The following is a 27,937-nucleotide window of genomic DNA, read 5'->3' as shown; positions in this document are numbered from 1 at the left end:
GCACAGAAAGTGCGAAAAGCTGAGGCCCAATAAACACACGGGACGGTCCACATAGTGCACGGTCACTAAGTACGTACGCAGCGCACCCTCCATGCTGGCGGACTGACCGGCCTCCACCGCATCCACACCATCAAATGCAGTGCCCATAGAGGAAAAAGGGAACTAAATAAGAACTAAGCTCTTCCACCGGTGTGCCCTCAATATCCAGCACATACCCCGCACCCGTAACTCAGGTGAAGTATGAACCCCGACTCCTGATCACCAGCCAGAGATGTGAATCAGTCGCCAACCGAAACGGGCAAGTGGCACAAATAACGCTGAACTCCCTCCGCCACAAGTCAACATACCTGCCTCTCTCTAACCATACAGCAAAATCCACGTGCAACATCGCAACCCATTGATCCCAATGAATCCAAGGCAAGCGCAGAGAAGGTGCTAATCTCACAGCACGATACTGGAATAATTCTGAAGACAGTCGGAGATCGGTCCAGCAGACCTATAACACTGTACCTGCATATCCGTAAGGAGCCAAAGCCCCAAACAACTAGCACAAACCATAAATACAGAAAAGCAGGATATCTCCTTCGGAGAACAACAGAAAGCGCACAGAACTTGGTGCACATGAACATACGTGAGAAACTTGCACCCTTTAAATTTTCACCACAGCACACGCAGAGTGTCCCCACTCACAACACGAACAAGGCAACTTCAGGACCAGAGGCAGCAGACACTAAAGCCGATGCAGCTGACCTTCTAACTGAACTCAAGAGCATGAGAGCGGACATCACTGGAAAGATATAAAAAATAACCCACAGAATAGACAAAATGGAGGAGAGTCTGGAAGAAGTAGAACATAATCAGACCTCCCTATCAGCACTTGAAACTCAGATGGACGTCAGAATCGCAGAAATAGAAACGAGAGAAGAGGAATTTCGCATGAAGGTTGATGATCTCTTCGGAGGTCCTTAAAAAGGAAGGAGAAATGGAATTAGACCTAAAAAAAACACTGCATTCGGTGATAAAAATACTTTTCGGAGATGACTCACTAGACGAACCGAAACTCGACGCATCCACTGCACAGGCAGAACAGCGGGTGGCCCAAGATCGATACTCGCCAGATTCCACAACTATGCGGACAAAGCCAGAGTCCTCGACAAGGTTAGGAGAGGTACTCACATCCCCTTTGAAGGACCGAATATAACCATCTACCAGGACCTCTCTTCTCTTACCCTGGCGATGAGAAGAAAATGTCTCCCGCTTACCAAATTCCTAAAAGACAAAGCAGTGAGATATTGATGGGGATACCCCTTTGTGCTAACATTCGAATGGGAAGGCTCCCAGATACAAATCAAAACCGAAAAAGACATTGCAGGGTGCATAGCGGACATAGTTGGAGGACAGGAGGGAGGATCAACCCCTGACGACGGAAGAAATAGAGAGGCTGGGTGGAGGATCAAAAGACCAAGACGGAAAAAGATCCCTGGAGCACGGAAATTCAGAAAGATGAATGTGTCCTCCGACTCAGAACAATAAAAGCCAGAGACCACAGCAAAGATAACGAAGGTGTGTCGACTCACAAAGCGCAAGCATCGACCTGCTTCGAGTGAAGAGCTCCAGTTCTGAGGTCAGATACGAAGGAATATAAAAACAGAGCTGACACACCTCGGGAAAAGGTAAGTAATTTTGTTTCAAACATTATGCACCTAAGACATACAGAAGGGGGGAAGAACAAAAAGAGTGCACTAGAAACGGAAGTTCACACCACTACCAGGTCAATGAGGGGAGGGGGGGACCAAAGAGGGCTTACTATAAAGAGAAATGTTCAGTTTACGGACCAAGCGGGGGTAGTTCTTCACTGGTGGTGCGGAACTAATAGGATCAAGATGACTCAGAAGTGTCGGACGCCACAAAAGGTGAAAGGGACGGAGGGGGGTAGTAGGGGGAAAGCAGTAACGCTCATGACAGACAAACATAACGAACTAAATAACTTCAGTTTAATGACATTGACAGATAACACATGGGACCCGATAGCAGACACATAGAAAACAGCCATGGCCAATACAAGTGACACAGCAACTGACAGGCCGGATCCATCAGAATCGGCACTCTGGATGTCAAGGGACTCAATTCCCCCACTAAAAGGTCATTAGTCGCCAGAGAATTTAAAAGGGCCAATCTCGACATACTGTTCCTACAAGAAACAAGATACATACGAGGGGAAGAACAAACGGTTCTATACACCAGATTCGGTCTTGAATATTGGAGCTCTAGCCCATTACGGAAAGCCGGCGTAGGTATCCTGTGCAGAAAAGGACTTAAACTCGAAGTTCGGGAAAAACCTGGGCCGATGGGGGAGGTAGAGCAAGCGTAGTAGTGGGTAGGATACATGGCACCACCATAACTCTCGCCTCCATTTACACACCCAACACAGGACAATCCCGTTTCCTGCAACACATGGTCCCCGAAGTTATGCTCGAGGCGGAAGAAGAAGTGATACTTGGAGGCAACTTCAACATGTGGGCTGACCCCACACTTGACAGACAAACCGGTAACCCACCTTTCTTATAGGTGACATGTTTACAGAATGAGTTGAATTGTTTATATACTGAGTGACACAGTGATTTATTTACATACCGAGCCAGAGCGAGATGTATTTACAACACGCAGAATGGATGTAAATAGAACAACCTGAGAGCTTGCTGACCTAAGATACATATTTGCAGGGTTTCATAATGCATTGTTCGGGGCAGGCCACACCCATTACTGTTTAGGCCATACCTAGCACTTAGGCAATGTGTCTTTTTTAGAGCCCTCCCCCATCGATTTATCATCCCACTTAAACCACTACCTGTACTACAATCTAACCCAGGGCCAAAGCCAATGCCAGGATCTTTTCCCATACTCAATGTTCTTGTTTTTTACATCATTGTTTCTTTTTTAATCTTTTTTTCCCAGCTCATTTTGTGATATCTCTCTCTTCGTTCATTCGTTCCTTTCTTCTTCTCCCCATCTCACCTTCTTTCGTCTTTGAGATAATAAGTAGGAAAGAGAAAGATAGATGAAAGAAAATGGAAACGTTGGCCGAGGCGTGCGCCATGGCCAGGCGCGTAGTGCAGCCTCTCTTCTCTGCCAGCTGTGATTAGATGCAGTGGATTAGATGCGTGTCTAGATGTGGCTCCTGAAATGGTGGGAGCAATTTTAACATTTCTGCACAAAGTAATGGCCATTGTAATGAGGAAGCCTTCTCTTTGTGATAGACCGCCCCAGGTAGTAGCACACAAGAGGAGCATGCTAAGAAAGTAGCAACTACATAGCTGGTGAGGAGTGCTCATGTCAAGAGTGACAGCGGAGCAAGGAAGGAGTATGTACACAGCAAACGAAGCAACAGGCTCTCAAACACATTGGAAGAAAATATCCACACTGCACTGATCTCTGAATGTTTTGAAACCACTCATTACCCAACAACTGCCCTCCCCCGTCACCTTCCTGGACTGTTATGGGTTCTTACCACATGCCAGAAGCTTTCTCCTACACGCGTCACCAACCCCTTTATGGGCCCACCTCCTCCTCCAACGAGGACCAGCCATGCCACATCCTGTTTTTTTCCCTTGTGATCAGAAGAGCATTCCTATGGTGGGGTACACCTGCTTCATCCTCACTTTGCGGACCCTCGTTCATCCATGCAGATAGCATGAGTGGAGGGAGCCAATGCCTGCAGCATGGCTTCGCCAGGCCTTCTTCCCCTATAGAGGGAAGAGGAAAGACTATCAACGGCGGGGACATGGAGCATTGGTCATGTAGTGCAATGACGCTGCACAGGGAAACTGCAAATAGAGGAGGCATCCATGGAAACAAGTACACACAATCCACAAGGATGTAAGGGTGTTCCGATAAGGTGCTGTATGGCATTTGCTTGATCCTGATTTGCAACATGGGAAAGTGCTTTTGCAAAAGGCACCATCACCTGGGGAGATCCCACGACAGATCCCGATCCCTAAAATCACTATCCCCTCGGGTGAGCTACAGACATAGGAACGGCAGTCATAAGGACAATGCTTGGCCCTCCTGGGAGAGGCAAAAAAGGAGAATCGGCTAAGAGAAGCTTCTACAGCCTTGTCCAGGAATTAGGGGGAATGTAATGCCAGGCAATGGTGGATTAGGCGACTGTGGATGCTCTAGAGACAGAGCGCGCACTCTCAAGGGCTGAGGACAAGCGAGAGGAAGATCCAGATGCCAAGGACCATTACATTTCTAAGGAGACAAGACTCACACTCACAATGCATACCTTATATGGGTGATTGAGGCTGCACTTAGCATATGGTCAGAGCGCTTCGTCTTGTGATGCTTTAGCTTGCATATGAAGACTATATATGGCATCTGAGGCTTAATGTGGCCTAATATGGCACTGCTTAGGTATATGATGCTGCATTTGCCATAATATGGCAGTACCTGGTATGTCCCACCTTGACAGGTCTACAATGGCAGTAACTTGCAATATAAGGCTATACTGGCATGGAAAAGCAGTGCTTCTGTTATATAATGGTTTTGTGAGGTGTGCCCTCGGCCTACATCACTGCTTGCATTAAATATCAAGGCAGCACCATAGTTTAATATATGCCTGAATACTTAAATAGCCTGTGTCAACTTTAATACTAATTGTTAATTTATTCATCTTACGCTTATTGCAGGATTTCATTTTACTTTTGTGGTGTCACTTCCTTGGATGTCACCAGATCGAAATGCCATATGACATCACTGCCTGTGAATTCATCAGAGGCTATGGACATTTGATGTCACTTCCTGTGATGTCATCGGGTATGTGATCTCACTTCCGCTACACCAGGCATTTTAGTGAATGGACGTTCATGACTGGCTTTCTCATGAATGAACCACTAGTGGTGGCTCTACTGTATAAAGAATATACTGGGACCATTGCCCACACAAACATCAACTGGAAACAGAGCTCAGCATCTTAATGAGAGCTGCCAGAAAAATACAGCATCATATGAGGAGCTATTACTGCTGTGCAGCATCAAACTGTAACATAACATAGACGGCCAGTATTATGCCGGTAACTTTCGAGGACTCCCACTACCATGCTGGAGCCAGCACCCACTGAAGCATCTCCTACGATACATCATAATTAGGCTTTTTGTATTTCGGTAAATTCCGATCTAATCCGATTTATCACCCCAAAAATAACTTTCCACTTTCGGGGTGTATTAAAAAATGTCAGAGAATATTCAGTAGATGGCAACACAGACCTTGCTACTCATGGATTCCTGTATAAAAGTGAAAATTAAGAGCAAGGCCAGTGCTGGAAATGTTCAGTCATTTTCATACCAAATATGACTTAAATTGAAATAAGCTACATGATATGTCCACTTAATAGTAATTTATTGTCTGGCCTACCTATTATTAAAAAGTAGAAATGTTGAGTTAATGATTGTATTCCCGAAGTTACAGGGCTGAAACCTTCAGTTAGCGACTTGTCACCAAAGATCCAAATGGACAACTTGATCAATGATCCTCCATTAAACACTAGTCTGTTTAAATTCTTTTATGGAAATGGGCTAAGGAAAGGTCAGTTCTATTCCCATAATGCAAAGTTTTCAGCAACATTTTATTGTAAGGTTCAGTTAAATTATAGCATGTCTGTGATTAAGAATCCTTAATTCCCATCGAATTAAATAATTTTTATGGTTGCAAATTCTATTTAACCATCAATTCAGTAAATATGTAAACTTTATATTTTTACCAAAGACGTTATTATGATTTGTGTGATTAGATGATTAGTGATCCACAAGTGTATTTTAAAAGGTTGGTCAATTCTCAATCCTTCATGCAGCTTTGAAAATGATCATGCATATGAACCTACCTCTGTCCTTCATGCACCTTCCCTTTCATCTCTTGTAAACCATGATTTATATTAACGTTGGATAGTGCATGTCTAAGGGTTTGCTACAAAATAAATGTAGTCTCTTACCTTACCCCCTGTCAGGCAACTGGTGCCCATCAAGTCCTTATTTGATTCTTTGCATTTTTGTTTGAGTATTTTTCCTTTTCTATAATAAATTCAGGACTACAAGCATGCAAAGAAATATCAAGGGCTAGATCAGCATAATCTGTGATTTCTTCCTTCAAAAGAATGATGCAAGTTTACATGCTGCAATAAAACATACATTTTTGTCAACACTGGAAAAATACTGATGCCCATGATTTGTTTACAGGAAAGAATGGATAAACACTGAAAACAGGAAACCTTAATCATAATAGCCTAGCATTCTAATGGGAGACACCAGAGGAGCCAAACAGCAAATTGGGCATGACCAGAGCAGCCCAGAGTACCACTGGACTCTTCCAGAGCAGTCCAGCATTATACTGTGAACTATAAGATAATCATTAATAGAAACATTTTCTTAAAATACGCCGTCCTCTGTACTGATAGTGCGGGGCACTCCAAAAACAGATATTTAGTTGTTTCAATGATCGTTTTGTCATTACAAAATCGGCAACTGGCTTCTCCAAAACGAATCCGTGCCCTTCTTAACCGCACCTCCCTAGTTGGCAATAGATTCCATGTCAAGCGCAGAAGAAGTTGCTTGTAAAAACGGTTAGGAAATAAAAGCATATATGAGCAGTGGACACAAGGCCACTTTCTAATGTCCGTGAGACAAATGAGAAAGTGAGTGGTAACTGTGAAACTGATCAATTGCAGCGTTCAAATCCCCATCATATGAAGCAGCTTTCACTTTCCCAGGATTACCTTGCAAGGTTTCTATGTCAGAGTCGATCTCTTACGGCAGATTGATACAGTAAACTCCTAACCTTCCCATTAGGCACTGAGAATGTCCTTAAGCGAGCTACATTTCTATATACACATTTAAATCCAAATACAGCAAGCCCTTAAGTGCAGTAATTAATCCGTGCAGGAGAGCCAGTAATCTCCACTGGACACGAGCATTAATTGACAGTAGGCCTAATTCGTAGCGGATTGCTACCAGTGCAACAGAATTCGGCACTTTCAGGGTTCACCACCAAATCGATGCCTCCAATTTATCTAACAAACCAAAAGATACATTATTCCACAATTCCAGCCCATATACCATTTTCGGTATAATTTTACCTTCGTAAAAAATGAATGGCTTATTTCATAGAAAAACAGTCAGATTTCCTGTCAATTTTTTATAATTGGTTTGTCAAGGGAGAAGCTTTTTGTTTTAAGACTGAACACAAATTCCAAATCCCTGCTGGGCAGTTATGTGAAAATCCAAATAGGTTATAATAGGGGCACATCTCAACATAATATTTTCCAAAACCCGCTTAGGTGAGCACAATTTTTTCTTCTTTGCGAACTGTAGTATTCTGGTTTTCCCTGGATTGATTATAATACTGTTTTGTTTCAAATATTCACTAAAAGCCGATAAAAGACGCTGGAGACCTATTCTAGTTTCATCAAAAATAAAAAAATGGTCAGTGTAAGCAATTCAGGGAATTCTCAGAGTGCCCACCTTTTGAGATATAAAAACAAAGTCTTTTAAAGATTTGCCGACATCAGATATATACAAGTTCAAAAAACAGAGAGCTAAAACGCAACCCTGTCTAACATCTGATTCGGTGCTAATGCCACGTGACAGATCTCCATCTTTATTCAACTGCACTTTACTTCTGGATCCTCCGTGTAACCCAATTGTCAGTTTCAATAAACCAGCTGGCAGCCCCCAACCTGCTAATTGGGCCCATAATCTTCCTCTATCCACTCTGTAGAAGGCTGCCGATGGGTCTAATGAGGCAGCATACGTACAGCCGAGTGTGTCTGCCCAGGCTCGTTCATAAATCACTCTGACTGCTAGACTATTTATGTTTGTGGAGTGGCTCTTCCAAGACGCTTTGCAGCTCACTTAATCCCCCAACGGAATATGCCCACTCCTGCATATGTATGGGACGCAAAGACTTTACTGTCCACATCAAGCAACGTGATTGGAAGATCATTCTTGGGGTTTGTCCTTTTCAATATTGGTAGCACCAGAACCGTTCGCCAAGATTCAGAAAAATGACCACTTGACACGACATCCTTAAAAAGAAAGAGTTAGCGTAAGTGCCCATAACAGAGGATTTCCCTTCTAGATATTATTGGTCAGACCATTGGGGCATGGGGTCCGGGAGGGCTTACTACGCCCAATAAAATCAGCTACCAATTCAATATCCATTACAGGTTCCCATCCGCCCTCCAGTTTACATATCTGAACTGTGGAAACCTCTCCCTCTTGGGCATTAATGATTTCCCAGAAGGCTCCAGAGTCGCTTCTTAACAGGACACAAAGCATAAGATCTGCATCTTTCTCACAATAACTTTGCTCGATGGCTTTTACAAAATGTATTGTATGCTGCTCGAAGACATAATTGCACTTATATTTTGAAGCATCTCTCTTTTCTTTAAAGCTTTTCTTAAAAGCTAAAACTTCATCAAAATCACTGCACCGCCCAACTCATGATGAGGCCATGTGTCTTTCTGATAGTACCAGAACACTAACTATTTTTTAACCAAAGTGTAAAATACACTTCTCAGAGTTTGTCCTATCCACAAATTCCACATGATTAATTTCTGCTGAAGATAACGCTCTCAAGCAAGGGCTCTCTGAAATAATCAGCACGACATTAGATCGTTTCAAATGCGGAGCACCCTTTTTGACCAACAGCGGCAGTTGGCCCCCCAGATGCACAGCGGAATGTCCCTCTTCCACCTCAGGACTGGGTTCAGCCTCTGCTTGGGGCTGAGCACCCTTACTCTTCATGGGCCAGGAGACCTTCTGTAGCGCATCAAGCGGCTGTTCACTCCCACGGCCCACCTGGGCGGATTGTCCGTTTTGTCCGGGGTGCATCGTCAGTGGATCTCTCCTCCGTTTGTGGGGCAGTTGACCCTTCCTCTACCGGGTGAACTGCCGTCCTACACCTCTGTTTGTGGGGAGGATGGTCTTTCCGCTCCAGGCCAGACTGCCCTCTTGCACCTCAGGGCAGATTGCCTTAAGCCCTCTGTATCGACTGTGGGCAGATGGCCCTTCATCTACTGGGTGGACTGCCCTCTTATTCCTCTGCTTGTGAGGTGGACAGCCCTTCCTCCCCTGGGCGGACTGTTATTTTCCTTTAACGGGCGGATTGCCCTACCTCATACACTGAGAGGATTGCCCATCACCACACACTGGACGGATTGCCCCACACCAATTGCCAGGTGAATTTTAGTTCTGTCTTCAATGGGCAGATTACCCTGCTCTCACTGCGAGGTCCTGGGATCGGTGTCTCCCGCGGGCGATTTCCCTCCTCCTTCTCCAATATGTGGCAGACTGCCATCTAATAGGGCCTGGAGCCGGCACTGCAGTATTGTAGAGGTCCCTCTCTTCTGGGCAGATTGCCCTACCTGTATCTCTGCGGCAGGTCGTGTTGTATGGAAATGGGGTGCAGTGTCGGTGTACGCGGTGGCGGCTCATGTGCGTATACATATTGCCTTTAGTCTGGGTGTTAGCCAGGCGGGACGTGAGTCTGATCCCCCTCATCGCCAGTTGTTATACCTTGTGTGACAGCAGGCCCTCAGACCTAAGTATCCTGCTCCCTCAGTATACGGATCAACTTCAATAACAGAGCAAGTCAAACTGTGACCATCTTTCTTTAGTTCCCTTTACACCCTTTCTTTTTCCAGGCTCTAGTAGCCCCTCCTCTTCCTCTTCTCCAGTCCCCTCATGCCCTCGTCGCTTCCTGGCTTCCCTTAAGGTCATTTTTATTAAAGGTGGTCCCCTGTCATTTCTCCACAACAATGTTCTCGGTCAATGGCCAAGTTGGGAAATAAAGACTATTAGGGTATCAAAGGTAAGTCATATTATGATTACTGATCATGGTTGCATATTCCTACTTGCCCGGCTGGATATTAAGTAAGAAAGAACTATTAAATGCATGTGATAGGTGAACATATCTGGTTTAATTAATTTCATGTTTTCTAATGAATTAATTGGCAGGCAGTCTCAAGGCTTTATGATAGCTCATTAAGCCTACGTATTATGGCACAATAATTATAGATAAGGGGGTCAAAAGAGGTGCTTTGCACTCATGGAATATTATGTGTCTTAACAAGATATATCTATGCTGAAAGAAAGCACACAAATCTAACATCTCTGGCTAGCATTATAACATAATTAAAATGACCTTTAGAAGAGAGGAGGCACAAAAGGCACATAGAAGTTGTGCTGCTTTAAGCCATAGTGCCCATTGAAATGAGTGCCTAATAAGTAAGTACACCTAAAAATAAGGTAATTCCCACACGTGTCACAGCAATGATAAGGAAATTCACCCAATATAACGCCACATAGCAAAAGGCATGACACCTCGTTGCTGTGCCCCCAATTGACAGACCATGCTGCAGATCCGTGAGGATGACTGTGAACACTGCTCAGGCAGAGCCACTTGTCTCGTTAGCTCAGAAAGAATGTTCACAGTGGGGAGATACATGGTACGGGCATAATGTTTTGGTGCTCCAGGACACCAATGCATAATGCTGGCATAATAGCGACTGCATTGCAAAACTGCACTCCAGCAGGCTATGTCTCATCTCAGTTGAAAAATCACACACATACATACAATGCTGGTTAAGTGGGCGACTGTCACCTGTCTTGTCAAGTGCATTGCAACATACTGCCTGTGACTGGCCCCAGTTATAGGTTTGTTGTGAACAAACACACAGAAAAAGTGAGTGTTAGGCTCAGTTATAGACACGGACAAGCAGAAGGACGGTCTGCAAATACAGAGACCTGGAACAGTGACACACTCTTTAGAAGAGAGAAGTTACTTTCGCTCATTTGATCATCATTCCTGCCACAAGGCTTGAAAACGGGCTTTATATTATGTAATAAAATAAATGTCTTCAAGCACTCGAGTAGTGGCATGGCAAGGAATTGCTTCTGCAGACTTGTTAACTTGGAGGTTTAAGACAGGATGCTCCTCTGCACCTCTGCTTCCTTTCAAGACCCCTTCCCCTTAGTTGAAAGCACCCTGACCAGGCCTTTCCACGGTGTGACATACAGTATTCACACCTAAGCTCACTCTGGGCCTTTAAATCTTGGTTTTCAGCAGAGCAGTGAACCGCATAGCAACTCCTTGAGAAAAAGATTATTTAAATGGGAGTGTTATTTTATTTATTAGGTCTCCATAATGAAAGACAGAAAGGCCAGAGCAGAGGACAACCGAGACGAGACCACAAAACTAAGGACTTAGGAAGATGGGGGGTGGGCAAAGAAAACAGATTTACCACACCCCAGGTGCAGTAAATAATTAAATAACATCCGTGTACAATACAGCCTTGCTTTTTGATGAATGGTTTTAACTGCAGTGCCACCTCAAAAATGTAAACTGCAATCAACCTAGGACTACAGAAAGCATCTGAGAGCGGCAGCTTTATGGGCTGCACATAACAGGCCCAAGTAAACGTGAGCTATCTGTCTGTCTTCCACGGTTAGCCTTGAAGGCACAGTGCAACAGACCGGCTGTCAGGACATGTGGTGTGGTCAAAGGCAAGGCTGGTGGTAGATGGCAGAGCTGTTTCCTGAAGAACAGATGGACACACACCTCAGTGCCAGAAAACACCGGCACACATGTAATTATGTTTGTTTAGTTCCCAGAGCCACAGATTAGAGGTTTCGAAGCATAGTAAAAATGAAAGACCAGGAGCCTATGGGAGCAACAAGCATATGTCAACAAGAAAATAGATGGAATTGTTAGATCCACAGTGTCTGTGTGACTCAGTTTCTGATTTCCTAGGATGTCAGGAGTAGGAAAGTAGTATTGGCAGCTATATGCAATGCACACCGTTCTAACATCAGCCCAGGGCGTCGGCCCCTGCCCTACTCCTCTCCCTGCTGACCTGTAACCTGGAAAATGGTCCAGTGGAAACCCAGATAATTTATGGCCCACGGCCACAGGAGTCACAATGACATACACATACATGTATACCCTCATTCTCCCTTCTGCTTTCATACATCTACCCTCTATCCCACCAAGTTCAGCTATTGCCACCCCAGAGTCCAAGAGGCAGAACATTACAACAGTAGGGCATTGCTCATCTGCCTGTGCTGTACGTGTGTCTGAGACTCTCTCAGCAGGCTGGGCGGCCACCAAAGGCCGCAGGCTGCAGCTAGTGTGTAAGGTGGGCCATGGACGCTCCAAACCCGACGACCGTCCAGGAGAGAATACCATTTGCATGATCATCAGTCACGAGGGCACATGCAGTGCTAACGTGCAGGTGCAGCCTGAGGCCCTGCACGTGGCACAGCGTACCACACCCACACCCAAGTCCCGACCCTCTTGGTGTCTTCTGCGCTGCCTGCTGCTGCAGACACTGCTGAGAGGGCTGCCCACCTCACGAGTACAGAGAGAGGGATAATAATAAATATATGTGTACAATGAAGGCATAAGTGGTTACTGCCTTCGGCGGCATTTGCCGCTCTAACACTTTAACATTATAGGCAAGTGCCTAACCTTGCCTAGTGGTAGCACCAGCCCTTCTATCATTCAGGACGAATATAAACAAAATTGTCAAGGGAGGAAAAGAGTGGGAATGAGAGACCAAAAAACAAAACATGTGGGGACAGTAGACTGATAAGAGGAAGTACATGTTGGCATTCAGGAGATAAGTGAATTAGATTTCACACACTTTTTAAATTCCTCTCAATCAAAGGGCAAGTTGGACTCGAGGAGCTTCTCCTCTACCCGGCCCATCACTCAATCCAAGGGGCTTAGTGACAACAACACTGTACACTCAGCACATTACTAGGAGCACAGCCACAGAAATCTGTACAATTTACGTCAACGGAAGATGGAAGCATAAGGAGCCTTTATGGCCTATTAAGGAAACGACAAAGGTCATCAAGTAGCGGAGAGTCCATGTCCTGCAGCATCTCGAGGCTACTCGCCCTCCGGCCATCCATTATCAACATGTGTTGCAAGTGTAAATCCGGGCCCATCCATAGTAGGAGGGGGCCCTCCCTTCAATCCTATGCATACCTTCCCTACATCTACAATTGCTCCTACCATCCCATGAATCCTATGCATACCTTCCCTACACCTTGCTGTACAAGAATGTATAGGCTCCACATCTCCAATTGCTCCCACCATCCCATCAATCCTATGCATGCCCCCTAAACCTTGCTGCACAAGAATGTACAGGCTCCACATCTCCAATTGCTCCCGCCATCCCATGAATCCTATGCATGCCCCCTAAACCTTGCTGCACAAGAATGTACAGGCTCCACATCTCCAATTGCTCCCGCCATCCCATCAATCCTACGCATGCCCCCATACACCTTGCTGCACAAGAATGTACAGGCTCCACACCTCCAATTGCTCCCGCCATCCCATGAATCCTACGCATGCCCCCATACACCTTGCTGCACAAGAATGTACAGGCTCCACATCTCCAATTGCTCCCGCCATCCCATGAATCCTATGCATGCCCCCTAAACCTTGCTGCACAAGAATGTACAGGCTCCACATCTCCAATTGCTCCCGCCATCCCCTGAATCATATGCATGCCCCCCTAGACCTTGCTGCACAAGAATGCACAGGCTCCACATCTCCAAGTGCTCCCACCATCCCATGAATCCTATGCATGCCCCCTAAACCTTGCTGCACAAGAATGTACAGGCTCCACATCTCCAATTGCTCCCGCCATCCCATGAATCCTATGCATGCCCCCTAAACCTTGCTGCACAAGAATGTACAGGCTCCACATCTCCAATTGCTCCCGCCATCCCATCAATCCTACGCATGCCCCCATACACCTTGCTGCACAAGAATGTACAGGCTCCACACCTCCAATTGCTCCCGCCATCCCATGAATCCTACGCATGCCCCCATACACCTTGCTGCACAAGAATGTACAGGCTCCACATCTCCAATTGCTCCCACCATCCCATGAATCCTACGCATGCCCCCTAAACCTTGCTGCACAAGAATGTACAGGCTCCACATCTCCAATTGCTCCCGCCATCCCATCAGTCCTACGCATGCCCCCATACACCTTGCTGTACTACAAGAATGTACAGGCTCCACATCTCCAATTGCTCCCGCCATCCCATTAATCCTACGCATGCCCCCTAAACCTTGCTGCACAAGAATGTACAGGCTCCACATCGCCAATTGCTCCCACCATCCCATGAATCCTATGCATGCCCCCTAAACCTTGCTGCACAAGAATGTACAGGATCCACATCTCCAATTGCTCCCACCATCCCATGAATCCTATGCATGCCCCCTAAACCTTGCTGCACAAGAATGTACAGGCTCCACATCTCCAATTGCTCCCACCATCCCATCAATCCTATGCATGCCCCCTAAACCTTGCTGCACAAGACTGTACAGGCTCCACATCTCCAATTGCTCCCACCATCCCATCAATCCTATGCATACCCTCCCTACACCTTGTCTGTACAAGGATTTACATGAACCACATCTGCCTCTCTCTCTGAACTGCTCCCAGCATCCCATGAATCCTATGCATACTCTTCCTATGCTTTACCTATACAAGATTCTACACACACACTCCAGATCTCCAAACAAACTCCTACCATCCCATGAATCCTAGGCATACCTTCTCTACACCTTGCCTGTACAAGAATGTACACGATCCACATCTCCAATTGCTCCCACCATCCCCTGAATCCTATGCATACCCTCCCTATGCCTTACCAGTACAAGAATTTACAATCTACACATCCCCAACCAACAGTTCCCACAATCCCCTCAATCCTATGCATGCCATCTCTATGCCTTGCCTTAATTGTACACACATTTACAAACTCTTCATCTCCAACCAACTGCTCCCACCATCCCCTGAATCCTATACATACCTCCCTATGCCTTACCTGTACAAGCATGTATACACCCCACATCTCAAACACACCAGCTCCCACCATCCCCTGAATCCTATGCATACCCTCCATATGCCTTACCTGTAAATGAATATACACACGCCCCAGCTCCAACCAACAGTTCTCACCATCCCTAAATCATATCAACACACTAACTTTGCCTTACCTGTAGCAATATTACATACTCTATTCAGCTCCCACTATACACTCTCACCACCCCAGAATACAAAGCACAGTCCCTCTGTGCCTTACCTGCACGAAGCGTACACACTCCCTCCAGCTCCCAAATACAGCTCTCACCATCCCATCAATCCTATTCACAGCCACTATGCTCTATCTGTATCAGGCACGTCACCCTCTGAAGCTCACATCTACAGCTCTCAGCATACTGGAGGTGTATGCACAGCCTTACCATGACATATCTGGATCAAGGGTATACACCATCTCCAGCTGCCATCCCTTAATCCTGTGCACAGCCTCGCTAGGACTTAACTGTATCAAATGCCTAGACCCTCTCCAGCTCCCATCAACAGTTCCTCCATCCCCTGAATAACATGCACAGTCTCACTATGCCTAACCTGTACCAAGAGCCTGCAAACTCTCTAGCTCCAAACAGTTAATATCCTCCCCCAATTCCTATGGACAGCCTTACTATGCCTTCCCTGTACTAAGAGCCTACACTCTCTCCATCCCCTTAAGAATATGTACAGCCTCACTATGCCTTACCTGTACCATGAACCTACACACTCGTAAGCTCCCAACAGTTCAACCCTCTCCCCGATTCCTATGCGCAGCCTTACTATCTTTTATCTGTATCATGAGCGTACACCTTCTCAGGCTCCTATCATCAGATCTCACCGTCACCTGAATTCTATGGACAGCCGTGCTCGGTCTTACTTGTACCAAGAGCCATCTCCCCTCAAGCTCCAATCAACAGCTCTCTCCACCCCCCTGAACCCTCGGCACAGCCTCACTATGCCTTATGGATAGCAAGAACCTGCATCTCCTCCAGCAGCTCTCACCGTCCCTTCCATTCTATGCACAGCCATGCTCTGTCTTACCTGTACCAAGAGCCGTCTCCTCTCAAGCTCTAATCAACAGCTCTCTCCACCCCCTGAACCCTAGGCACAGTCTCATTATGCCTCATCGATAGCAAGAGCATGCACCTCCTCCAGCAGCTCTCACCGTCCCTTCCATTCTATGCACAGCCATGCTCTGTCTTACCTGTACCAAGAGCCGTCTCCTCTCAAGCTCCAATCAACAGCTCTCTCCAACCCCCTGAACCCTCGGCACATCCTCATTATGCCTTATCGATAGCAACAAGCTGCATCTCCTCCAGCAGCTCTCACCGTCCGTTCCATTCTATGCACAGCCATGCTCAGTTTTACCTGTACCAATAACCTACTCCTCTCAAGCTCCAATCAACAGCTCTCTCCACCCCCTGAACCCTAGGCACAGCCTCATTATGCCTCATCGATAGCAAGAGCCTGCATCTCCTCCAGCAGCTCGCTCCCTGCAATACCCCTTTCTTTGAAGTAAATTCTGCTGGCGTGAATAAATATGCAAATTTGGAGGTTTGCATATTTTTACCCCAGGGTCTGAACATATTTCTAACAGGTCAATGTCCTGCAATGTCCTGCAGTTTGTGTATTTGTTCTGCCTTGTATGTGTTAAAATGATCTCTGTCACTAATGTTACAAAAAGATTGATTGGGGGTATGCGTAACTGACACTGTAGGGAGCTGCTTGCACTCCAGGCCACTTCTCATGCACTACAACGCCTAACGTGTCCTGGGAAACAACTTTGAAAGCTAAAGACTTGGTAGTCTCTCTCCCAGGGGTTATTCACCCAAGAACAGGTCATTGGACTGTGTTCGTGCTGGCAGAGTGATTCCCAGACCCCCCTTTGTTTTACATAAATAAACCTTGGGTCTTACCCTAAGTTACCAGGGCGATCCAGACGTGGACCCCTTGCTCACTGTTCTTAGAGAGGCACAGCTTCACCTCACTGATGATGCCCAACTAGGCTGAAACTTGTGTATGGGGTTGCTCTGGTACTCTTGTTCAGGGGAGAATTGCCTAGCATTTCGGGGTTGGACAGCCCCTGGGCAGGACAAAGACTGATATGCGGGGAAATTTCTTCTCTGTGAAAGGGACAGTGAGCTAAAGACTTGGTAGAGTCTCTCCCAAGGTTTATTCACCCAAGAAGAGGTCATTGGGCTGTGTTTGTGCTGGTAGAGAGATTCCCAGCCCCCCCCTTTGTTTTGCAACTTTGAAAAGTTGCCACCCTAGTTTATCCATCCCTCGACTTGTCCTCATAGCCCTGTATCCTTCTGCCAGCTTTTCTCCTCCTCCACAATGACTGACAGCTGATATAACTGTGTGCTACATTCAGCCTTTCTAGACCCACCTTCTCACTGATCAATGACCCCTCCGCTCTCCTGTCACTAACTGATCTCTCGCCCTACATCTTTGTACCCTTCCGCCAGATATCATCTTTCACAAAATGGCTGTCATTGTCCTTATACCACTGAATGCTTGCAGCAACTTCACTCTACCCACTGACGGGTTATACCATCCCTATTGGGATGGAAGTGCAAAAACAAAGTCGTGGAACTGTGCTCCCCTATCTACCCGCATTTTAGTCCCACCACCCCAATGACCCCATACTCACCCACAACCCCCTCCTATTCAAACTTCCACTCCACAAGGCTGTGTTTTACAACAGCTCTATCAAGACTCAAGAAAACACAGCCAAAGAACAATAATTTCAATGACAACCATTAGTTTCAGTCATTGCCCCCCATCATGCAGCTTTATGCACCCCCCCTTTCCAATCTCCCACCATTTGTACCTCTTAAGGGACAGGCAGTGGAATGTACCCACCCGCCCTCTTCCATTACCTGTACCAACAGCTGTGCCTGCTTCTATTTAGGCTTAATTTCAAAAGACAAGTGTACAGGGCTTTGAAGTGACTTAGGAATGGGTGTTTTGTACCAAGCAATCGACTCTACTCAAATAAACAAAAGTCATCCTGCCCGCGTGATAGCTCAGTACGATGTGGCACTTGAGTCCTTCCAGCAGCACCCAATTATGAGTCCCTAGTAGTTGAAAAATACAAAATAAAAAAGGTATTCTTCCTTGTGCTGGAACGGTGCTCAAGCTGAAATAAGGTATGGGAACAATGGGGGATTTCCCTGAAAAGTAGGGCAATGTTGTACCCTTTAGTCTCCACCCACTTCGAACTCTGATCCCCATACACAAACCTGCACTTTGCTGTCATCTGTTCTCCACCCTTCTCCCTGATTGCTCACTCTCCTCAATGCTCGCATATTTTGTCCAGCTGCTTTCTACCCACCCTCATGACGGATTGGGCTCCCCATGTAACTAATCACTCTCTTACAGACCTGTATCCTTCCACTGGGTTTTGTTTCTTTGCCCTATTGCAGAGTGTTTCAAATAACTGGGGAATGTCTGTCTAGCTTCACCCTATGATTTCTTCATCCAGATAGGTTTATAATTATTCGTACTGTGCCAGAATACCACTGTAGCAGTCTCAGAGCGCGTGGGCATATCTGAGTCGGCGAATGGGTACATTATTTTATTTTATTTTGTCAATTCCTTCAATTGTCTGGTATCAAATGATCCCATAACAATTTCTTTTGATCACAATTTAGCTGATACCTCAAGGAATTAATGAAATAAACAGCATCATCATACATTTTGCATTGTTTGTATAAAAGGACACACATACAATCAATACAAACTGTCCTTCATCATATATAGCTGAATAACGCAAATAATCAATCCCTCATCTATCCCCAAGTGTTTGTGGTTCTACCAATCATCCAGATGTTACCATACAATGAAAACTATACATACATTCTGTAAAACGGGGTCTACGTCACAGAAAATATTGTTTACATTTCTCCTATAGTGTAACAAGGCTTGCATGGGTGATTAAGTTCACCCTCCGCCCCCTAAAGGCTAGCTTGGCGTTTCGGTAGTGTAGCTGACTAGCCGTCTTCTTCAGGACCTCATCTATTTCCACCTGACCCTGGCATATTGCTGGTCATCTCATTATTCCCCAATAGAGCATGTGGTGTACGACCTTCTTGGTCAGGTATTCTAATGTCCTCCTGAGCACCCCTTACAGGGTGGGTGCTTCTCTCAGCATGAAGGCACTTCTTGGTTGGTTGTGGTGCCTACAGGGATTATATTATTATTCATCTCTTAGGCTAGTACCCTGGGAGAAACAAGCAAGGAAACGCGACAGACTCCAGCGCGCTCCATTCATCCAGCCACGGGCTGCCTGGTACAACGGAGATCCAGCTCGTACCAGGCAGATCCAGTATTGGGAGACCGTGAGACGACCATCTGCGCTCCTATGCATAACCAGGGGGAAGCGGTTAGTCTAAGAGATGAACAATAATATATAAATGCCGGGAGGCACCACAACCTACCACGATGTGGCTTCATGCTCAGACAGACATCCATCCTGTAAGGGTTGCGTGGAAAGACCTTTAAATACCTGACCAAGAAGGTCATACAACACATGCCCTATTGGGGAATAAGGAGATGGCAGGCAATATGCCAGGGTCAGGTGGAAATAGATGAGGTCCTGAAAAAGGCGGCTAACCAGCTACACGGCCAAAACGTCAGGCTAGCCTTTAGGGGGGTAATCGATGACCCCGGCGAGCCTTGTTACACTATAGTAGAAATTTAAACCATATTTTCTGTGGCATAGACCCTGTTTTAAATAATGTATGTAGAAGCTTTCGTTGTATAGTAACACCTGATCATTTGGTAGAATCACAAACACTTGGGGAAAGATGAGGGATCGATTACCTTAGCCTCATTCCGAGTATGGAGGTAGTCATGGCGCTATTTGCGCCATGACTACCTCCCATACCAGTTCCGGGTCCGACCTGGTTCAATTGGGACTTACCGGTCCATTTCGACCCTGGAGGGACCGGTAAGTCCCAATTGAAAAATCCATTCCCCATTCCCATTTGAACCCCCACAGGGCTCAATGGGAATGGGGAAGTAGCTAATAACGGTACCGCAATTTGCGGTACCGTTATTAGCTCTGTGGTCCCTTAGCGGCTCACGCTAAGGGCAACTGGTAAAACCAGGCACCCATTGCGGGACCCGCTAAGGGACCTTGGAATAGGGTGCAAAGGGATTACCAGCACTGATGTCCTTAACGGTGCCCGGTATCCCTTTGCACCCACCTCAGAATGAGGCCCATTGTTTTGTTCAGCTATATATGTTGAAGGACAGTTTGTATTGATTGTATGTTTGTCCTTTTTTTTCAAACAATGCAAAATGTATGATGATGCTGTTTATTTCTTGAATTAATTAGTTATCGGCTAAATTGTGAGCAAGGGAAATTGTTATGAGATAATTTGATACCAGATAATTGAAAAGATGATACAAAAATAAGATAATGGACCAATAAAAATTGATATTGGTTCTGATTATTGAATTCCACAAACTTTGGTTGTACCTTTGTTTGGAATTAGTCAAAACATGCAATTATAAGGTAATGGATTAACAGGGCGTTGGGCATACGTTTGTAACAACTGTTTCTTCTAACCCATAACACCCAACAGTTGGGTGTCCCTTATGTATAAAAAAAACTCCCACTAAGTCACATCCCCTTACCATCCTGCAGATGAACAGGACAGCCCATGCCAAGACAACACACAGTCCAAGCTTGCAGGCCCAACAGCTGGACACTAAAACTAGGGGAACCAGCCCCAATGCCAGAATTACCATACAAAGTCCACCATGTCTGTAACTCAACCACCACTCAACATACCTACAACAACTAGCAGCCCACTGAAAACGGATAGCACTCCACCCAACAAACCAACACCTCCACGAAAAGCCAAAAGCATATGACCACACACGCCACAATCCCGGGTACCGGGTACCAACCACCAATGCACACATGGAATGGGGAGGACCACCCCCACAAGGGTACCAGGTATCCAACTCCAAAGAAAACCAAGTGCACAAAAGGGGAACCTCCCGGGTATGACATATACTACACTAACCCAACATGGTATCCGACACCACCACAAGCAACCCAACTGGCACGTGCCCACCAAACTCCAAACCATCCCGGGTGTCCAACACCTTCAACAACTTAATTAGACTGGGGTGTTATGTTATGTTATGCTATGCTATGTTATGTTGATTTATACTGTGCACTGCCACCACCCAAGGGCAGTCTCCAGGCACTCCAGGCACTCAGGCACTCACGTTGCTCTGCAAGAGAAGAGGGTGGGTGTGTTAGTGAGGATAGGATAGGTTCAGAATCAGGACAAACTGGCATCTGTGAGTGTTGTCTTGCATGTGAGAATTGGTTTGAGAGGTCCAGCTTGCTGTAACCGCATGGGTAGTGCCTCGGATGTGTGCTAGTGTTTGTGTTGGGTGTGTGGGTCATATGATGTTGGTGGGTTGCGGTCGTGCAGACTGGCTAGTTGTATCCATAAGGGGTCCAGAGTCATGGACGACTGTCAGGTGTTTGATTGTATTGTGTTGGTGTGCATTTTTGCAGTGCAGTTGGATTTATGGACTATGTGCAAGGGTATGTTCCCTCTAAGGTTATTTGCAGAATCTCAGAGTGTTGGTTGAGTGCGAGCATTAGATACATTCTTGATGTTTCTATGTGTAGTGTGGATGTCCCCTGCTCGTGTATAGTGGCGTTGGTTATGCAGGAGGAACAGGAACGGGGGAATTGGTTAGTAACTCGGTTTGTTTGCCAGTGCCTCTGAAGTGCGTCTTCAGTTGCCGCTCAAGTGTACCTTCCAACATTCTTGGTTGAGGCTTGTCGGCTAGCCCCGCCTCCTCTCCAAGCATGGAGGCTGACTTCCCCTATGGATATGAGGGCAGAGGGTTGGTTGTTCCAATTGTGTTCATAGTTACTCGGCTGAGATGAGTCGCTGCAACTGGGTTTTGACCTGTTGATTGACTGATTTGGTATTTATAATGCACCTATTCAAGGTGCAACGAGGCAAGGTAGGGGAAAAGGGAGGACAGACAAGACAAACAATCCTACTAGGTCTTGTGACATTTGGATCGTGAAAGTGCCCAATGTTAAGTGCATGGGAGAGGGTGTGGGGGAAGTGCATCAGGGCAGCTGGGCTCTGAGTTAAGTGCAAAGAAGGCAGGGACTACACAGGTGCAGTTCAAGCCTGGCAGTGCAAGGTAGGCCCAGAGGCAGTTCAGGAGAACTGGACATGGGGGCCTGGTGAGACTCTGAGGGCACCAGGCAGCCAGTTAGACGCAGCAGGTGGGCAGATTAGCAGGGAAGACGGAGCGAGAAAGAAGAGGAGAGAAGGAAGGTCTTGACAAGCTTCCGGATCTTAAGGAAGTCCGGTTCAAGTCTGAGAGGGGCAGGGAGGCCATTCCAGAGGAGAGCACCTGCGGAGGAGAGAGATCTACCCCGCACTCTCTGCTTGGAGTAGCGTCTGACCCGCACAGAGTTAGTGGTAGATGAGCCGAAAGTTCTAGAAGGAAGCTATTCAGGAAGAGAGAGTTGAAGATAGTGAGGGTCACGGCTCCAAAAAGCCTTGTGGATGATACAGAGGGCCTTGAACTTGAACCTCACAGCCACTGGAAGCCAGTGGTGGGATTTTGGGGCTGCATAGATGGTCTGGAGACAGTGGGCCTCATCACAACCTTGGCAGTATCCCGGCGGTAAATCTGCTGGGATATCTCCAGTGCAAATAGCGTTACCACAATTCAGTCCGGCGCTATTAGCACCTCATCCCGAGTTGTGGTAGGGCTGTTACTCCCCATTTTTGTAGAGTACATAGGACTCTATAGGGCAGTAATGGAGCTATTACTGCCGGCAGTATTAGCACAGCAGTGATAGTGCCGCAAATGGGTGAAAAGTGGAGAGTTTTACATCCAGCAAAAAGCTGGAGGTAATCCTCCAACTTTCCACCCAAACTCAGGATTTGGGGTGGAGTGGTAATGCAGCGGTAATAGCAATACTGCCGCATTTCTGCTGTTGCGCCCACCCCCTGATGAGGCCCAGTGAGCTTCTGAGGGAAGGTAAGGAAAGGGAGAATACCTCTGAGGAGGTGTAGCTGGAAGTGGGCCTTTTTGGCAAAGGTCCATGATGTGAGGAGAGAAAGAGAGAGTGGAGTCAAAGATGACACCCATGTTGTTTGCCTCACAGGAGGGTGAGGGCAGGGGACCCAAGGAGGGGGTGAGCAGAGTGAGAGAGGGTAAGAGGGATTAGGGTTCCCTTACTCGCACTCAGGCAGAGATTGTTGGAGGTGCACCATGCCTGAATGGCAGATAGACAATCAGGAATAAGCACAGAAGGGCAGGAATCCGAGGATCCCCTGAAAGAGAGCTGTGTGTCATTCGCATAACACTGAAAGTTAGAGGAGAAGGTGGAATTTGGGAGGGCCAAAGGTGCCAGATAGACATTGAAGAGCCAGGAAGAGAGGATAGAGCCATGGGGGACACCACGTGTGGAGAGATGTGGCAGAGAGAAAAGAACCTAATTGGACTTGGGAGAGTCGGTCCAAGAGGAAGGAGGAGAACCAAGGCAGGGCCTGATCCATTATGCCAAGGTTCTCGCAGAGTCGATTAATCAGTGTGGCGTGATTGACCAAGTCAAACGCAGAGGAAAGGTCCAGAAGGATGAGGACAGAAAATGAGCTGGAGTCAAGTTGAGAGAGCAGATCTTCCCGGGTGTTCAGGAGAGCAGTTTCCGTGCCACTGGCTGCTCTGAAGCTAGCCTGATGGTTATGGAGACAACCAATAGATTCAGTGTGGAGGGTTAGCTGGGAGATGGCCAGCTTCTTTAGTAGTTTTCCCAGGAAAGAAGTGATAGAGATGGGGCGATAATTATCCAGACAGGAGGGGTCGGCAGAAGGCTTTTTTAGGAGAGGGTGTACAAGGGAGTGCTTGAGAATAGAGGGGAAAGATCCAGTGGCAAAGGAGTGATTAATGAAATTGCCCAATGCTGAAACAAGAGAAACAATGTTTTCCTTAATGGTTCAGGAGGAGCAGGGATGACCCGTTTTAGGAGATACTTTCATAGATCAGACTTGTCTAGAAACATCGTCAGGTATTATAGGAGAGAGGGAAGAGAGAAGGAGAGGCATGGGGATGGAGGCCATAGTAGGCCTGAGAGCGGTAGAGGGAGAACGATGAGGAGAAGAGGAAAGTGAGGACAGGATGTGCTGGGTTATAGTGGTGAAATGTGAAGTCTGTGCCGTGCAGAGCACCTGGGTGGATATAGAAGAGGTGGAGACTGCAGTAGGATTGGCTAAGTCCTTGAAGATTTAGAAAAGTGTGTCCATTATTGTTAGTGCCGCAGAGGAATGCAGACTCTAATATGGACTCTCTTCTTAGAGAAGGTGGAGAGTCTCTATTGCTTTTGGAGCAGGTAGCAGACCAGCTTGTCTGAGGATGAGCCTGAGGCCCTACACTTCTACTCAGCTGCTCTGCACTTGCGTTTCAGAGGGGCAGTGTCGGAGTCATACCAAGAGTTGCACTTGGATGCAGGCTTCAGGCGGATCCTCATGACAGGGGCAAGGATATCCAGGGTGTTGGAGATAGAAAGATGAAGGTTGGAAAGGGCTGAGTCAGAGGGGTAATCAGCTGAAGAGCTATGGCTGGGGGGGAGAAAATAGAGGCAAAAGTGGCTGCTGACGCTCGCTTCATAGGTCAAATGCCATGAAGGAAGGTGGCAGTGCTGGGGTCGGGGGCTTTGCCAGGAGCGCAGCAAGTTTAGGGTAGGAGAAAAGAAGAAAGTGATTAGTCCAAGAGAGTGGAATAGTAAGAGGATTGGAGAGGGGAATGACTGAGGAGATGAGGATATCCAAGGTGTATCCAGCTGAATGTCGAACCAGAGGGCAGAATGGGGGGTAAGAGAGAGTCGCATAGGTTGTGGAAAAACCAGGAGGAGTAGTCCGGGGAGTCCAGGTGGACAATGAAATCCCAGAGGAGGAGAAGCTGAGAGGTAGAGGCAAGGAGAGAGGAGGTGAGGTCACCCCATTCAGAGAGGATGACGGCGACCTGGCCAGATGGCCTGTAGATGGTGGGCAAGTTTCTGGGAGTGGACCAGTGGGGAGTATCACCTGGGCGAGGGGTCTTCAGGGAGTGGAAGTGGGACACTGAGGATTGAGAGGCGATATCCCCTTCCTTGTAACACCTTTCCCCTTTCTTACCCTGTAGGATATTTAGAAGCTCTACTGCACCCCCCCTTTCCCAACACGAACACTTTCTTACAAGGTAACACACAACAGACTAACACCAGAGCCATTTATCTGACATGGCCCAACAAACGGGTCAGGCAGAGTCAAGCAATTGACAAAAACCGGACACACCCGACGGCCCTTTACCTTCCCCACAGGGATAAAATTCAGAGCACAAAAGCACCATTCGAGCAAGGCCGAACGCACAACTGCCAGTTCAAACGGAGGATAAAGGCGGCGAGACCGAGAGGGACGACAAAGGGGTAACTGCCCCTGCCCTTTTCAACTCAGATCCACAAAGCCTCCGAAAGGAAAAGCATAAGACCGGGAGTTACAGCTGGTGTGCGGAGCAGCAGATGTCAACAGTGCAGAGGGGCCTCCCACATTGATAGCGCAGGAGGGGAGGGAAACTGGCTACTGTGGCGCTATCCTTGACTTCAGGGATCAGAGAAACAAACGGGTTCAGCACAGCCAGTGAGTCTGAGTAAATGAACAGATCACAAAGTGAGGTGAAGGGATTGCAAGAGACAGGAGTCCTCCAACAGAAAGCACTCCTGCAATATTCCCTGCAACACTTCCTAAAGAGTCAATTAAAAGACCGCAAAGGGAGGTGCAAGGATTGCAAGAGACGGAAGTCCCCCCCACAGAAAGCACTCCTGCACTATTCCCCGCAAGACCACCTAAAGCATCAGTTAAAGGATCGTGAAGTGAGGTGCAGGGATTGCAATAGACAGGAGTCCTCCCACAGAAAGCACTCCTGCAATATTCCCTGCAACACTTCCTAAAGCGTCAATTAAAGGATTGTGAAGCGCACTGCAGGGATTGCAAGAGACAGGAGTCCTCCCACAGAAAGCACTTCTGCAATATTCCCTGCAACACTTCCTAAAGCGTCAATTAAAGGATTGTGAAGCACAGTGCAGGGATTGCAAGAGACAGGAGTCCTCCCACAGAAAGCACTCCTGCAATATTCCCTGCAACACTTCCTAAAGCGTCAATTAAAGGATCGTGAAGCGCAGTGCAGGGATTGCAAGAGACAGGAGTCCTTCCACACAAAGCACTCCTGCACTATTCCCTGCAAGGATTCCTAAAGCGTCAATGAAAGGATCACAAAGTGAGGTGCAGGGATTGCAAGAGGCAGGTGTCCTCCCACAGAAACACTCCTGCACTATTCCCTGCAAGACCTCCTAAAGCATCAATTAAAGGATTGCAGAGTGCAGTGCAGGGATTTCAAGAGACAGAGTCCTCCCACACAAAGCACTCCTGTGCTATTCCCTGCAAGACCTCCTAAAGCGTAAATTAAGGATCGCTAATTAGGTGCAGTAATTGCAAGAGGCGGGTGTCCTCCCACAGAAAGCACTCCTGCACTATTCTCTGCAAGACCTCCTAAAGCATCAATTAAAGGATTGCAGAGTGCAGTGCAGGGATTGCAAGAGGCAGGTGTCCTCCCACAGAAAGCACTCCTGCGCTATTCCCCACAAGGCCACCTAAAGCATCAGCTAAAGGATCGTGAAGTGAGGTGCAGGGATTGCAAGAGGCAGGAGTCCTCCCACAGAAAGCACTCCTGCACTATTCACTGCAAGACCTCCTAAAGCGTCAATTAAAGATTTGCGAAGTGAGGTGCAGGGATTGCAAGAGGCGGGAGTCCTCCCACAGAAAGCACTCCTGCACTATTCCCTGCAAGACCTCCTAGCGCGTCAATTAAAGGATCGTAAAGTGAGGTGCAGGGATTGCAAGAGATGGTAGTCCTCCCACAGAAAGCACTCCTGCACTATTCCCTGCAAGACCTCCTAGCACGTCAATTTAATGATCGCAAAGTGAGGTGCAGGGATTGCAAGAGATGGTAGTCCTCCCACAGAAAGCACTCCTGCACTATTCCCTGCAAGACCTCCTAAAGCGTCAATTAAAGATTTGCGAAGTGAGGTGCAGGGATTGCAAGAGGCGGGAGTCCTCCCACAGAAAGCACTCCTGCACTATTCCCTGCAAGACCTCCTAGCGCGTCAATTAAAGGATCGTAAAGTGAGGTGCAGGAATTGCAAGAGGCGGGAGTCCTCCCACAGAAAGCACTCCTGTACCATTGTCTGTTGTGCCTCCTGCAGTTAGAGACTTGCCATTAAAAGTGCATAAGTAACGCAGTCTGCAGGAAGATGCTGTGATTGCAGGAGTTGTGCGTTCTGCCACAGTCAGAGCTCCTGCACCATCCTTTACATGGTAAAAGGTAAAACACAAAACCTGAGGTGCTGGTGTGTGGAGGTCGAAGGTGCCCGCTATCTGTCTGCTGGTGAGACTAGAGATGATTTGGTTCAGAGCATGTGGGGGTTGTGTTGGCATAAGGAAGCATAGGGAAGCCTCAGATATTGGAATGTTGTGCTGTCTGCTAATGAGTTTCACCCTGCAGGAATGGGTGGGGGTTTGTGCAGTCGGGTGATGGTTGCCAAAGTGAAGAGTGGTTACTGTGTGATACAGCACTTTTTCATGTGCAGGGCCACATCTGTGTGTATGTTTGCTGATTAATGTATGTGGTGTAAGGTGTACATTTGGTTAGTGAGTGGGAAGGTTGGTTATTAGAAGCCATGTGTGTAGGTGCATTGTGAGAAATTGCCATCTGGCAAAACGACAGAAGTCCTGTTAAAAAGAAATATTTAAATAATACAGGTAATTCCATCTCAGAAAGTGTGGTCTACTCAACAGATCCCGTTTTCATTAAGCTCCTTGCCTGAAGTATAGGATACACCTGTGCCATTGTCAAATGAGAAATTATATTGTGCCTCCTATCGCAATGAAAAATGTATATTGGCCT

Source organism: Ambystoma mexicanum, chromosome 3q (genome assembly GCF_040938575.1).
Source record: "Ambystoma mexicanum isolate Mex_15411 chromosome 3q, UKY_AmexF1_1, whole genome shotgun sequence".
In the NCBI taxonomy this organism is placed as follows: Eukaryota; Metazoa; Chordata; class Amphibia; order Caudata; family Ambystomatidae; genus Ambystoma; species Ambystoma mexicanum.
Note: the sequence above shows the minus strand (reverse complement) of the source record.